Consider the following 13,260-nt stretch of genomic DNA (forward strand, 5'->3'; position numbering starts at 1 on the left):
TAACCCATCTAAGTCGAGGTGGAGTAATTAGCTACTGAGAATTCTTCCCAGTTGACACCCTGTACCTAAACCTTTCTGTGTTCCCTGAATGAAATTTGTGGGACATCTTCTCATATTGTATCTGCTTCCAGTGGCACCCTGTATTTCTTGCATCAAATTATAGTGAAGTTTTTTATATATATATATTTATTTTTTATGATGGATGCATTCCATGTTTTGAGATATACAATCAGGTAGGAGGTGCAGGGAGTGTTTAGCGAGTGTCTGAGCCAGTATTTCAAGGATGCTTGTACAATGAACAGTGTACACAGTTTATTAGGGCCTGAATTTGGGATCGGAGGCTTCCACAGGCGGATGCCCCCGATCATCAAATTTTCTACACATTTACCTGGCGGTCCGAGAGATATGGAGGCTTGCGATCCTGGGCCTCTCCTGGTAGAAATGCGTAGAGGTCCACGTATCCCAGGGGCGCATGCGGTTCACAAGCGCCCCTGGGATCACGTGGGCCAACCCATCCAATGAAAAAAGGGAATCCCCATTCATACTTATGGAACTGTCATAAGTATGAATGGGGATGACTTAAAAAATACATGAACACATGAAATAAAAATATATTTTTAATTACATATATAAAATTAATTAAAATGGCATTTAATTAAATATTTTAAACAAAAATTTATATGTATTACCGGGGCTGAATAAACTTACTTTATTGGACAGGGTTTTGTAATGTATAAGTGAGTGATAAAATTTTATTTTTCTATTTTTTAACACTCTTATGCTGGTAAAAGCACACCTTACACCCGCAGAGGCCCTTCTCCCGGGGATGCGGAGGATCTGTCAAGAGGATTCTTGACAGATCGCAAGTTCCGGGTTTTAGCGCATGCGCTTCACATGCCTAAACCCAGCACTTGCGCGGCCCCTACGGGCGCGTACACACTTCGTACTCATCCGTAGGGGTTGCTAAATGCGGCCCATTAGAAATATGAAAATAAACCAAGACATTCTATAGTTTTGGGAAATGTGGTACATTATAAAATAGAGGCCTTAAATGTTACTTCTTTTATCTTCAGGTTCACCATGACCATCAATCTAACTATTACATAGTAAATTCAATATGTGGGGTATGTGTTTCATCGAAAATTTATTATAAGTACTTATAGTACCAGTTCTTCATGTAGATGATGTACCGATGGGTATTTTCAACGTTAGAAGGTATCACGCTTCTCTACCACAGCCTATGTCACACACAATAGCTGCTATTTTATAATGAGAATTTATCACCTTGTGATTGCATAATCAGCCCAACAGGTTTCCACAAATTACTCAAAATGCTGTCTGGAATTTTTTCACTGCCATTTTTTTCTCCGCAACTGAAATTTCTAACATTTAAAATTAAACAATTTTTCTAAAGAATCTAGGCAGTTACATATTTCACATTAACATGATCACATTTATCCACTGAATTGCCTTCATTAAAATTTTTAATTGAAGGCCTTGTAGACTAGTCTGAGCCTCTGCAATATGCCTAATTTCCCACTATGCATCATTACCATTCAGTCAGCTGTACTTTTACAAGATGTTTCTTTATTTTCCAGTATTTTCTATTCAGTAACTTCCCAAATTCATTTTGAAAAGAGCATAAATTTCAAAATCTTTATTGAGGTATGTGGTAAACCACTGGTTGTTGTTGTTGTTGTTGCACACTGTTGTACCTATGCATGCCTCAGCATGTCTCTGCTGGCTCCGCCCCTGGCTCCACCCACAGGCCCAGGTATAAAGGTGACCGCTCTGCAGCCCCCTGCCTTCTTGGAACCCAGTCAACCACGAGAGACATGCTCTGTTCTTTGCTAATAAAAGCCTTTAGTTACTCTCCTAACTCTCTGTCTTTTATGAGTAATTGATAGCGCATCAAGGTAAAAGCTATAGTAAGTGTTGTTTTAAAAACAAAGGCTGTGTGTATGGGGGGGGGGGAGTAAAAGAATGACGGTCCTCTAATTACTCACCTGTTCTAGCTTTTGTTTGTGTCTTATGAACTGAAGAAAGTCTATTAAGCGGAGATGGGGGGAGAGAGAGAAAGTCGCCTTGTTAATAGTTCAATTTTCAAAAAGAAAACACACCCCAGTTGAACTTTGAAGGCAACTAATTTTCTCACCTATTTTGTTGACAGAAAAGGTAATTATTAATTATTATGTACACCTGTATGAGAGAGAGTGGAAGAGAGAAAGAATCTTCATGTTAATGTTAGTTCTAAAACAACATCAGCTGATTTTTGAAGTCAACTAATTGACTCATCTATGTTTTGTTAACAGCTAGAAAAGGCCAATCTTAAATCTGTGAGATAGAGATTTAATTGCTAACATCTATGAGATGGATATAGACAGAGAGAAAGATACAAATTCAGAGAAAGGCAGATAGGATGTTTCTTTTCACACTCTAATTTGATTGCTTAAAGAAAACACAAGTTTGAATTCTGAATGCAAACAAGGTCTCTTTGAGGGAAACAGGAAAGGAAGGTAAGGAGGGTAAGATGAGGGAACTGGCTGAGGATGAGGAGGCTTCTTGCCACCTAATCTTGGGGAGGAATGAATGGGAGTGGGGGTGAGTTGGTGAGGTGAGTGACAGTAGAGCAAAAGGGAGGGCAGGATACAAGGGTTGAACAGGTAGTTCAAAGAGGAGTAGGTTGGGGCAGTGAGCATGTCGTAAAAAGAGGAATGTGTTGGTGGGAAGGTGAAGTGGTAGGGGATGTGATGGGAACAAGGGGGTGGGGGAAAACATGAATGAGGGGGGAGAAAAGAGGATGAAAAGGAAGCCACTGAGGGCCACACTTTCCCGCAACTCCTACTCCAAATGTAGCCTGCAGTAGTTGGTGGCTCCTCTCCCTGCCACACCGCACAATACCATCCACCGCCACCCACCTAAAAGTAGGAAAAGGCAGAGAGAAGCAAAAAGAGTAAAGGGGAGAGAAGTAGAAGAGAAAGAGAGAAAATAAAGCAGAAGAGAAGTGGCAGAGAAAAACAGCAACATGATGAAAGTGACCATATTCTCCGACCTACCATGTGCAATGTCACAGGATAGTGACTAGTAATAGATTACATTTTCTGTATACGTCACACATTCCTTATTTGGCCGCCACCATTCTGTGACACATCGTCATGCCAACAGCTGCACTCTTCTACCACTAAATGGAGCTTCAGCTCCCCGTAGCTATTTTTACAGCACTAGCTGGAGTGCCCGGTGGTGCCGAGGTTTTTTGAGGGCATGTTGTTATGAAAAAAGTAGAAATAATTTTTATATATATATAAATGAGTTTGTCTGTCTGTCTGTCTGTCTGTGTGGGAAGGAGGGAGAGAGAGAGAGGGAAAGAGAGAGAGAGGGAAAGAGAGAAGGAGAGAGAGAGAAAGGGGGAAGGAGAGAGAGAGAGAGGGAGAGAGAGAGAGAGAGGGGGAAGGAGAGAGAGAGAGACTGGGGGAGAAGAGAGAGACGGGGGGGAGAGAGAGACGGGGGGGGGGAGAGAGGGACTAGGGGAAGAGAGAGAGAGAGAGACTGGGGGGAGAGAGAGACTGGGGGGAAGAGAGAGAGAGAGACTGGGGGGAATAGAGAGAGAGCGACTGGGGGGAAGGATATATATAAATGAGTTTGTCTGTCTGTCTGTGTGGGAAGGAGAGAGAGAGAGAGGGAAAGAGAAAGGGGGAAGGAGAGAGAGAGAGAGGGGGAGAGAGAGAGAGAGAGAGGGGGAAGGAGAGAGAGACTGGGGGGAGAAGAGAGAGACAAGGAGAGAGAGACTGGGGGGGAGAGGGGGACTGGGGGGAAGAGAGGGAGAGAAAGACTGGGGGGAAGAGAGAGAGAGAGAGAGACTGGGGGGAAGGAGCGCCTCGGGCCCAGCCGGATGGGCCCCTGCCACTCCGGTGAATCGGAGCCCCCGCGCGCAGCGTATTGTCTCAGGCCCGGCCCGAGTGAGCCCTGATGAGCTCCCACTGCGGGCCTCCGACGCCGCTCTGCTGCTGGACTTATTTCGGGATTAGCCTGGAGAGAGAGGGGGGGGAAGGAGCACCTCAGGCCCGGCCCTATGCACCCCTGCCGCTCCGGTGAACCGGAGCACCCGCGCGCAGCTTATCGCCTCAGGCCCGGCCCGAGTGAGCCCTGATGAGCTCCCGCTGCGGGCCTCCGACGCCGCCGCTCCGCTGCTGGATTTATTTCGGGATTAGCCTGGAGAGAGAGGGGGGGAAGAAGCGCCTCATGCCCGGCCCGATGGACCCCTGCCGCTCCGGTGAACCGGAGCCCCCGCGCGCAGCGTATCGCCTCAGGCCCGGCCCAAGTGAGCCCTGATGAGCTCCCGCTGCGGGCCTCCGACGCCACTCCACTGCTGGATTTATTTCGGTCGATGTTTTTCTGGCTGTTGTATGGTCGCAGTTTATCGCCGCGTGGTTGTCTGTGGTTTTTCACGCTCCCGCACTAACGGCAGTTTGAAAGATTAGGCCCCGCCCACACATGCCATGAAACGCCCCGTGACGCAGCGTGCTCCCCCCGTAGGATTGGCCAACCTTCATGTCACTCAATGCTAATGAGCGGATTCCCCCATATGATTGGCCAACCACTAATGAGCGGAATTTTGAAAGTTTTTTGTAAACTTTCCGAACAATTTTTATCTGACCAAAAAGTAAATACGCCTATGACACTCCCCTAATCTTAAGCTTTCTTTTGATATAACATATGTGTAGGTACGCTCTATAACTTTTGAGTTAAGTCCAGACAGACAGACAGATGTTAGATCCGTGATTCTTTAAATAGGATGTTTCCCCAAGAACTACACGGAGGCTGTAACTTAACAATCAACAGGTGTTTACTAGAGTAGAGTAGTCTCACGACTGAAGTACAGAAGCCTGCTCCGGTTTTATATACAGGTGTGGTCACTGCCGGTACTACAGTATACCGGAGCTGTAAAACAGTTCTCTCTTAAAGGTACATACACAACAATTCCTCCCCTTTTAGATTAACAGTACCATAACATTCATTTAACAATTAACATTTTTAACATGCAACATTAACTGAAAATAGTCCATTTATAAATTCAGTCTTTGGGGTGGCTTCCTGATCCTTTCGGGATAGCGCCTTCCCTGAGGTTCTTGTTCTTGGTGCGGAGGCGATTCTGGCCCCCTTTCGTCGGTTAGTTCATCAGTTTCCACTGCTACTGTTTCTGAGGTAGATGCTACCGGTATGTCGGGTTCATCCCCAGGTATGCGAGTCATGGGGTTGACTCGTTCCTGTGACGCTAAGATCTGGTTGACGTGGCGTCTCACAATGTTCTCCCCGACATCCACTGCGTACATTAATGGCCCCTGCCGTGTGCATATCGTTCCGGGTTGCCATTTCTCTGTTCGGTAGTCACGGGCCAAGACTGGTTGTCCTACATTGAAGCTCCTTGTCGGCTTCTCATTGATGTGCTGGAATTGTTTATCCTCAACATTTCTTCGCACATTTGGTCTGAGCAAATCCAGACGAGATCTCAACCTTCGGTTAAAGAACATCATGGCCGGGGTCTGGTTGGTAACTGCATGTGTCGCATTTCTGTAGGCTAACAGGAAATTGTCCACCTTATGCTGTAGTGGAATTTCATCATCGCACATGGCCTTTATCGCCTTTTTAAAGGTTTGTACGAACCTCTCAGCCAATCCATTTGTGGCTGGATGATACGGGGCGGATGTGTAATGCCTTACCCTATTCCTTCTCATAAATTTCCGCAACTCTTCGGACACAAACTGTGGTCCATTATCAGAGCAAATCTGCTCTGGCAAGCCGTTCCTGGCAAATATGGTCCGTAGGACTGCAATCGTTTTCTCTGTAGTGGTTGAGGACATTTTTATCACCTCAGACCATTTTGAGTGCGCATCCACTGCTATTAAGAACATTGAGTCCATGAATTGACCAGCAAAATCAATATGCACCCGTTGCCATGGAGAGGAGGGCCACTCCCATGGGTGTAGAGGGGCATGTGGTGGTGCATTTTGGACCTTCTGGCAACCTGAGCAGCTCTTGGTTAGGTCCTCGATTTGTTGATCAATCCCCGGCCACCACACATAAGCCCTAGCAAGGCTTTTCATTTTTACCCCTCCCAGATGACCTTCGTGAAGCTCATTGAGCACTCTCTCCCTTAACTTGGGTGGAATTACCACTCGGGATCCACACATCACTGTCCCCTGGCATACTGACAGCTGTTCTCTTCTGGATGAGAATGCTGGCAACAGTGAGTCGCCATGTGTTGGCCATCCCCTCACCGTCAAATCATATACCCGAGACAGTGTCGGATCATTGCGGGTCTCCTTCTCTATATCCGCGTTAGTTACTGGCAATCGTTCAATTATTGACGAATAAAATATCTCGATAGGGTCCACTGCTGGTGCTTCCTCCACAGTAGGCAGTGGCAAGCGTGATAGCCCATCAGCATTTCCATGCTGTTTCGTGCCTTTATATTCTATTTCATATTGGTTTGCCCCTAGAAAAAGGGACCATCTTTGTAACCGTTGTGCAGTCATCACCGGAACGCCCTTCTTTGGATTAAAGATGGAGACAAGTGGTTGGTGGTCAGTCAGCAAGGTGAACTTCTGCCCATGCAGATAGTGGTTGAATTTTTTTACTCCCCATACTAGGCTGAGGGACTCCCTGTCGATCTGGGCGTAGTTGCGCTCGGCTGAGGTTAGTGACCGAGACGCAAAGGCTACTGGCCTCTCCAACCCGTCTGGGAATTTGTGTGACAGCACCGCTCTAATACCATAGGGTGATGCATCACATGCCAACCGAATTGGTAGTGCTGGGTTGAAATGGGCCAACACCTCTTTTGATGTGATCAATTCTTTGCACTTCTGGAAAGCTCATTTACATTCGTCATTCCACTTCCATGGTACCCCTGTTTGCAGTAGGGTATTCAGTGGGTGTACTACTGTAGACAAATTTGGTAAGAACTTATGGTAGTAGTTTACCAGCCCGAGGAACGACCTCAGTTGTGACACATTTTCCGGTGCTGGAGCCTTGACTACTGCCTCAATCTTTTCAGGAGACTTATGTAACCCTTCTTCATCAATAATGTGGCCACAATACGAGATCTGCTTCTGGAAAAACTCGCACTTGTGGCGATTAGCTCGTAGCCCATATTCCTTTAATCTAGTGAGCACCTTCTCCAGGTTGGCGAGGTGATCACTGTCATTTTCGCCCGTGACCAGGATGTCGTCCAAATAACACTGGGTCCCTGGAATCCCTTGCAGGACTTGATCCATTGCCCTTTGCCAAATAGCCGGAGCCGATGCTACCCCGAACACCAGTTGGTCGTATTGATAGAGACCTTTATGAGTGTTGATCGTGAGGTATTGTTTCGAGGCTTCTTCTACCTCCATTTGCAAGTATGCCCGGGCCAGATCAATTTTGGTGAAGCGTTTACCTCCAGATAGCGAGGCGAAAATATCCTCAATCCGTGGAAGCGGATATTGTACCGTGTGAAGGACTGGGTTCACTGTCACCTTAAAATCCCCACAGATGCGGACCTTCTTTGGTTCCCCAGGCGTATTACTCAACGACCTCTTCATTACAGGGACGATGGGTGTAGCCCACTCGCTCCAGTCTACTTTGGACAGTACTCCTGAACGTTCCAACCCTTCCAGCTCTGCTTCAACGGCTGGTCGGATCGCATAAGGCACCGGTCTGGCCTTAAAAAACTTTGGACTTGCATTTTCCTCTATTTTAATCATTGCTGTTATGCCTTTTAGTTTTCCGAGTCCCTCCTGGAACACTTCTTGTGCGTCAGTTAGCATTTTTGACAGTCGCCCAGGTGTGGGTCGTCATCCTTTTTGGCCTCAACCTTCAGTGCCTGTATGGAATGCCAATCTAATTGTATCTTCCGGATCCATTCATGTCCTAGTGGTGGTGGTCCTCCATCTGGCAATATATATAGGTCCATTTTAGGTATTTCCTGGCCTTTGTATATCACTTTCACCCTTATTTTTCCTTTGGGGTAGACTTTTTGCCCCGTATACATCTTCAAGACAATCTCTGTAGCTTTCAAGGGTATATGTGGAAATAGCCGCTTGTAGTCCCTTTGGTTTATGACTGTTAGGGCTGATCCAGTGTCCAATTCCATTTTCACTTGGACTCCGTCTATCTTGAGTGTGACCCAGATAGTCTGTTGATCCTCCATTTTGGTTACCTTATGTAGTTTCAGACAACCCAGCTCCTTGCTTCCAGAGTCTGTATCATTTCCCTGTTCGTCTGAACTACTGTTCATCACCTTATGTACCTTTTTGTACTTCTCCTGTGGAGATTTCTTGCTGTTGGTTTTCTTCCCTGACCTACAGACTCTTGCTATGTGTCCTGTTTTTCCACACTGTCTGCACACTTGGTTCTTGAACCAACAATCCTTCTGATCGTGTGTTGTTCTGCCGCAGCGATAACACTTCCCTGCTCCATATGACATTTCATTGATGCCGTATTCTTGCGGTCTCCATTGTATCTCTGCAGCGCCCCGTGCGGCTGTTTCGTGTGATACTGCCATGCTGAAAGCCTTGTCCAGCGTAAGATCCTTTTCTGATAAAAGCCATTTCTGGGTTCCTTCACTTTGAAGCACACACACAAACTTGTCCCTTAACGTATCTGATAGTCCCGCTCTAAACTGGCAGTGTTTCGATAACTTGCGCAGTTCCGTTAAGTACTCAGCATTACTTTCATCTTTATGCTGGTTCCTTTTGTGGAACTTAAATCTTTCTGCTATCAGCAGCGGTGTGGGGCTTAAGTGGTCCTGTAGGATTTCTACTATACTTTCGAAATTCTTCTCCACGGGCTTCTCTGGGGCTATCTGGTTTCGCAGTAACCCATAAGTTTTTGCACCCATGGAATTTAACAAAACCAGTGCTTTCCTAGCATCTGGCACTTCATTCGCCCTGCAGTACACCTCAAAACGTTCCACATATGTCGCCCAATCTTCGACTTCATTGTCGAACGTAGAGATACTGCCACTCTTCGGCATCCCTGGGTGTGATTTAACTGTCAAAAATGGCGTCTCCCACGCTCTCCCTTCTTCTCCGCTGGAACAAAATGGCGTCTCCCGCGCTTTCCTTCCTTCCCGCGCTCGCCCTTCTTCTCCGCTGCGGCTTTAAAAAAAATGGCGTCTCCCGCGCTCTCCCTTCTTCTCCGCGGCTCAATGGCATCTCCCGCGCTCTCCCTTCTTCTCCCCGCGGACGCGGTTCAGCCCTTGAGCCCTGGCTGTGCTCTGCGCGTTCTCCTGTGCGCCTTTCCCGTTGCCGTCGCTCGGTCCTGAACCCGGCTGCTGCTTTAACCTTTCTCTCTCTCTCTGCTTGTTTTTCCTCGACGCCGCTCGGTTCTTTAACCCCCGGCTGCGCCCTGTGCGGTTCACCCTCTTTCTTACCCCGTCGACGCTGCTCGGCTTTTCTTCGCCGTCGGTCAGCTCCTGCCGCTGCTGTCCGGGAAGGGTGTGCGCTGCACCTGTTGCCAGTCTGTTGCTGGATCGTCGTGGCTCTCAACAGCCACTCCTGCGATGTTCACTTGCTGCCGGATGACTGGGTGGTTGCTCGTGGTCGACGCCCGTGCTTCTGGTCTCGGCTTCCTTCCACCGCCCTCCCGGAGCGACTCCTTGACAGGAAATGCAGAGTTGCAGGCAGATTCGAATCAACCTCGTCGCCACTGTTAGATCCGTGATTCTTTAAATAGGATGTTTCCCCAAGAACTACACGGAGGCTGTAACTTAACAATCAACAGGTGTTTACTAGAGTAGAGTAGTCTCACGACTGAAGTACAGAAGCCTGCTCCGGCTTTATATACAGGTGTGGTCACTGCCGGTACTACAGTATACCGGAGCTGTAAAACAGTTCTCTCTTAAAGGTACATACACAACAACAGACACCACAGATATAGATAGAAGATTACTCTACGGGGTCACTTTATCCTAACTTTCCGTGGGGAAAAAACGCAGGAGGTTCACCAATAGTGTAAAAATGTGTTCTGCTCTAATCAAACTTAAATAATTTCAGAATTGTGAATTCTGGCCCATTTGGATGAACTTGGGTTTCGAAGAACCTGGGTTGGGATATATTCCTGTTAAAGTAATCATTCGTCTTCCAGATCATTAGATTGCCGAGAACAATCGGCTGCAGTTGGACCAAACGTAGGCAGCAGGGTTAATTACTTCCCAGTAGCTGCTACAAGGGGGCATCGGATACAGACAACAACTGGCATTTATGTAGCGCCCTTAATGTAAACAACCCCAGAGGCACAGATGCCGATCAATGGTAGAAGAGTTAGGAGAGATCATCGAAAGCATTGTCAAAAAGGTAGGAGGCTGTTAAAAACAGAGTAAAGTAACATAGAGGAGAGGATTAGAGAGAGCGTTTCAGAGAGTAGGGATGAGAGCTAAAGGATTTGCCACTGATGAAGCAGCAGAGGGAGGAGGGATGCATAAGAGGCCAGAGATGGAGGGTATGAATTAATATTTTGTGTTAATTCACATCAATTTAAATGATCATTGTAGAAAAATATATTTTTATTTTTGTCAAATTATATCTGGGATGGCAATTTCTTTGTATCTTGTCTTACATTTTGCACCTGATGAGTAATTATTTTAATATTGCCAACTTCAATTTGGCCCAATATATCAAATCCATCTAAGTGACAAATTCAGCCAATAAAACGTAAGGGTAGAATTTGCCATTGGTGAAGTTCACATCTAAATGCTTAATACACTTGTACTGTATTCCTCTGTGCGCTGTTCTTATGCAAGTGTTAACCCAAATACTTCAAACGGCTTAACAGTTATATAAAAATAACACACACAAGAATGTAATAAAAGTGCATCAGGTGTTTGTGTGTGAGCTTCGGTGATCAAAAGCTCTACCCTGTAGTTGCTAATTTTTTTCAGGAATTGGAAATAGGGGTATTTTTGTTTGGATTTTTTTTACTGCATCATTCAAAAAAGTTTCAATACTTGGAATAATACGGGGGTGATTTAAACGCTAAAGAGCCTCCGAGGTGGCCAAGATGGGGTCTTGAGCTGAAACGCCAGTTTAGCCCGCCTTTATCTTGGTAAAGGAGTTGAACCTTGCGCTCATTAAGGAGGCTATATGGCTTTTTGGTGGATAGGGCTTGAAGTAACGCCCTCTCCTAACAGCGACCAGCTAATTGGGAGTAAACAAGTCATTGCAGAGGATTTTGAGCGCTACTTAAAGGTAAATCACCTTTTACTGTACACTTGATGCTGGAGGTTTGAAGAAGACTTTTGAAGCACATCGGGAGACCTTCTAGGACATTCTGTCAAGACTTCATCAACACTCTAGCAACATTTATTCCGGAAATTCTCTGAGGACTTCACCTAAAAAGAGTGAGTGCTGTGCTGCTCGACCTTATTGGTCACCTTATAGGAGTCACCAGGAGAAAGGGAGTGGTTGGTCATCGGCATCTTGCTTAGTCTGCAAGAGGAATGGGAGGAGGACATGAGGCCAGGCAGAGCAGCACCAACTGCTGCAGGAGAGATGGATAGAAGGGCGAGGTGGACTCCTTCCCCGCTGTGGGTACAGGACATCCCTCCTCCCCTGGACCTCCTCTAGCAGGACCTCCAGTGGCCCGTCTGAGAACCTGTGCGCCCTCTCACTCGGTCCCTGAGACATCCTGAAACCTGCCGCTGTGTGTTAGCCAGCACAATCCACACCTTCAGTGGAAGTGGGTGCGTCAAGCCCACATATACCTCTCCCACAAAAATTGCGTCCTATCAGCGCTTGAGTGGTAAACCTACGAGTGTCTGTTTTAGCACCTCCAGGCAAGTTCAAATGATGGTAATCAGCAATCGGGACCAAAATTACACGCTAAAACCAGACTTTCAAAAGGCGTGTCCATTTAGCGCTTGTTTTCACCCTTTCACCAAAATAATCCCCTACCTCTTCTCCAATTACGTTAGCAATCAGTTATCGTTTAAACACAAAATGCAGACCCTACATGACAAGTGCAACCAGGGGAAGTGTGGCAATTAGGACTCTCTCAGCTCCTGGCACCTCATCTGATGGGTGGAATTGAAACAGACCTAGGAGCGCGTCACCTTGTCTGCCTTCTCAACAAGCACAGCAGATATTGGAGATTCAGAAATAACAACAGAAAACGCTGGAAAAACTCAGCAGGCCAGGCAACATCCGTGGAGAGAGAAACAGAGTCAACGTTTCGGGTCGAAACCCTTCTACAGAACTGAGAAAAAAAGGCAGGAAATGAAACAGATTAAAAGGCAGTTTGGGGGTCTGGGAAATGGGGGAGGGGATGAAAGAAGAGACATTAAGAGATATTCAAGGTGAGACGAGATGGTAATAGGACAGGTAAAGAAACAGACTGGCTCTGGATGAAGTGTGAAATGCGCTGGCAGAGTGAGAGACAGCTGCCATGTGGGAGAGAGAAAAAAAAGGAAAAGTCACAAACCAACAGTGTGGATAAAAAATATAAAAATATAATAGGGGCCAAGGTTATGGTCTGAAATTGTTGAACTCGATATTGAGTCTGGAAGGCTGCAAAGTGCCTAATCGGAAGATGAGGTGCTGTTCCTCGAGTTTACGCTGAGCTTCCGTGGAACAATGCAAGAGGCCGCAGATGGTGAGGTCCGAGTGGGAATGGGGTGGTGAATTGAAATGACAGGTGACCGGAAGCTCGGGGTCACCCTTACGGACTGAACAGAGGTGTTCCGCAAAGCGGTCACCCAATCGGCGTTTGGTCTCCCCAATGTAGAGGAGATCACATTGTGAGCAGTGAATACAGTATACTAGATTGCAAGAAGCACAAATAAATCGCTGTTTCACCTGGAAGGAGTGTTTGGGGCCCTGGACAGTGGGAAGGGGGGAGGTATAGGGGCAGGTGTTACATCTCCTGCGCTTGCATGGGAAGGTGCCAGGCAAAGGGTGCTGGGGGTGATAGAGGAGTGGACTAGGGTGTCTTGGAGGGAGTGGTCCTTACGGAATGCTGAAAGGGGAGGGGAGGGGAAGATGCGTTTGGTGGTGGGATCACGTTGGAGGTGGCGGAAATGGCGGAGGATGATCCGTTGAATGTGGAGGCTGGTGGGGTGAAAATGCTTCACACTTCATCTAGAGCCATCGTTTGTTTCTTTACCTGTCCTATTACTATCTCGTCTCACCTTGAATATCTCTTAATGTCTCTTCTTTCATCCCCTCCCCAATTTCCCAGCCCCCAAACTGCCTTTTAATCTGTTTCATTTCCTGCCTTTTTTTCTTAGTT

The 13,260-nt window shown here is 46.7% G+C and overlaps 1 protein-coding gene across 2 annotated transcripts in view; it reads left to right on the top strand.

The window, feature by feature from the left end:
• Positions 1 to 13,260, top strand: part of crybg1a (crystallin beta-gamma domain containing 1a) — a 298,573-nt gene that overhangs the window by 92,155 nt on the left and 193,158 nt on the right. The window lies entirely within an intron of this gene.

The sequence above is a fragment of the Somniosus microcephalus genome, chromosome 9 (assembly GCF_052327205.1).
Source record: "Somniosus microcephalus isolate GS21.2 chromosome 9, FLI_Smic_1.0, whole genome shotgun sequence".
NCBI classification, from domain to species: Eukaryota; Metazoa; Chordata; class Chondrichthyes; order Squaliformes; family Somniosidae; genus Somniosus; species Somniosus microcephalus.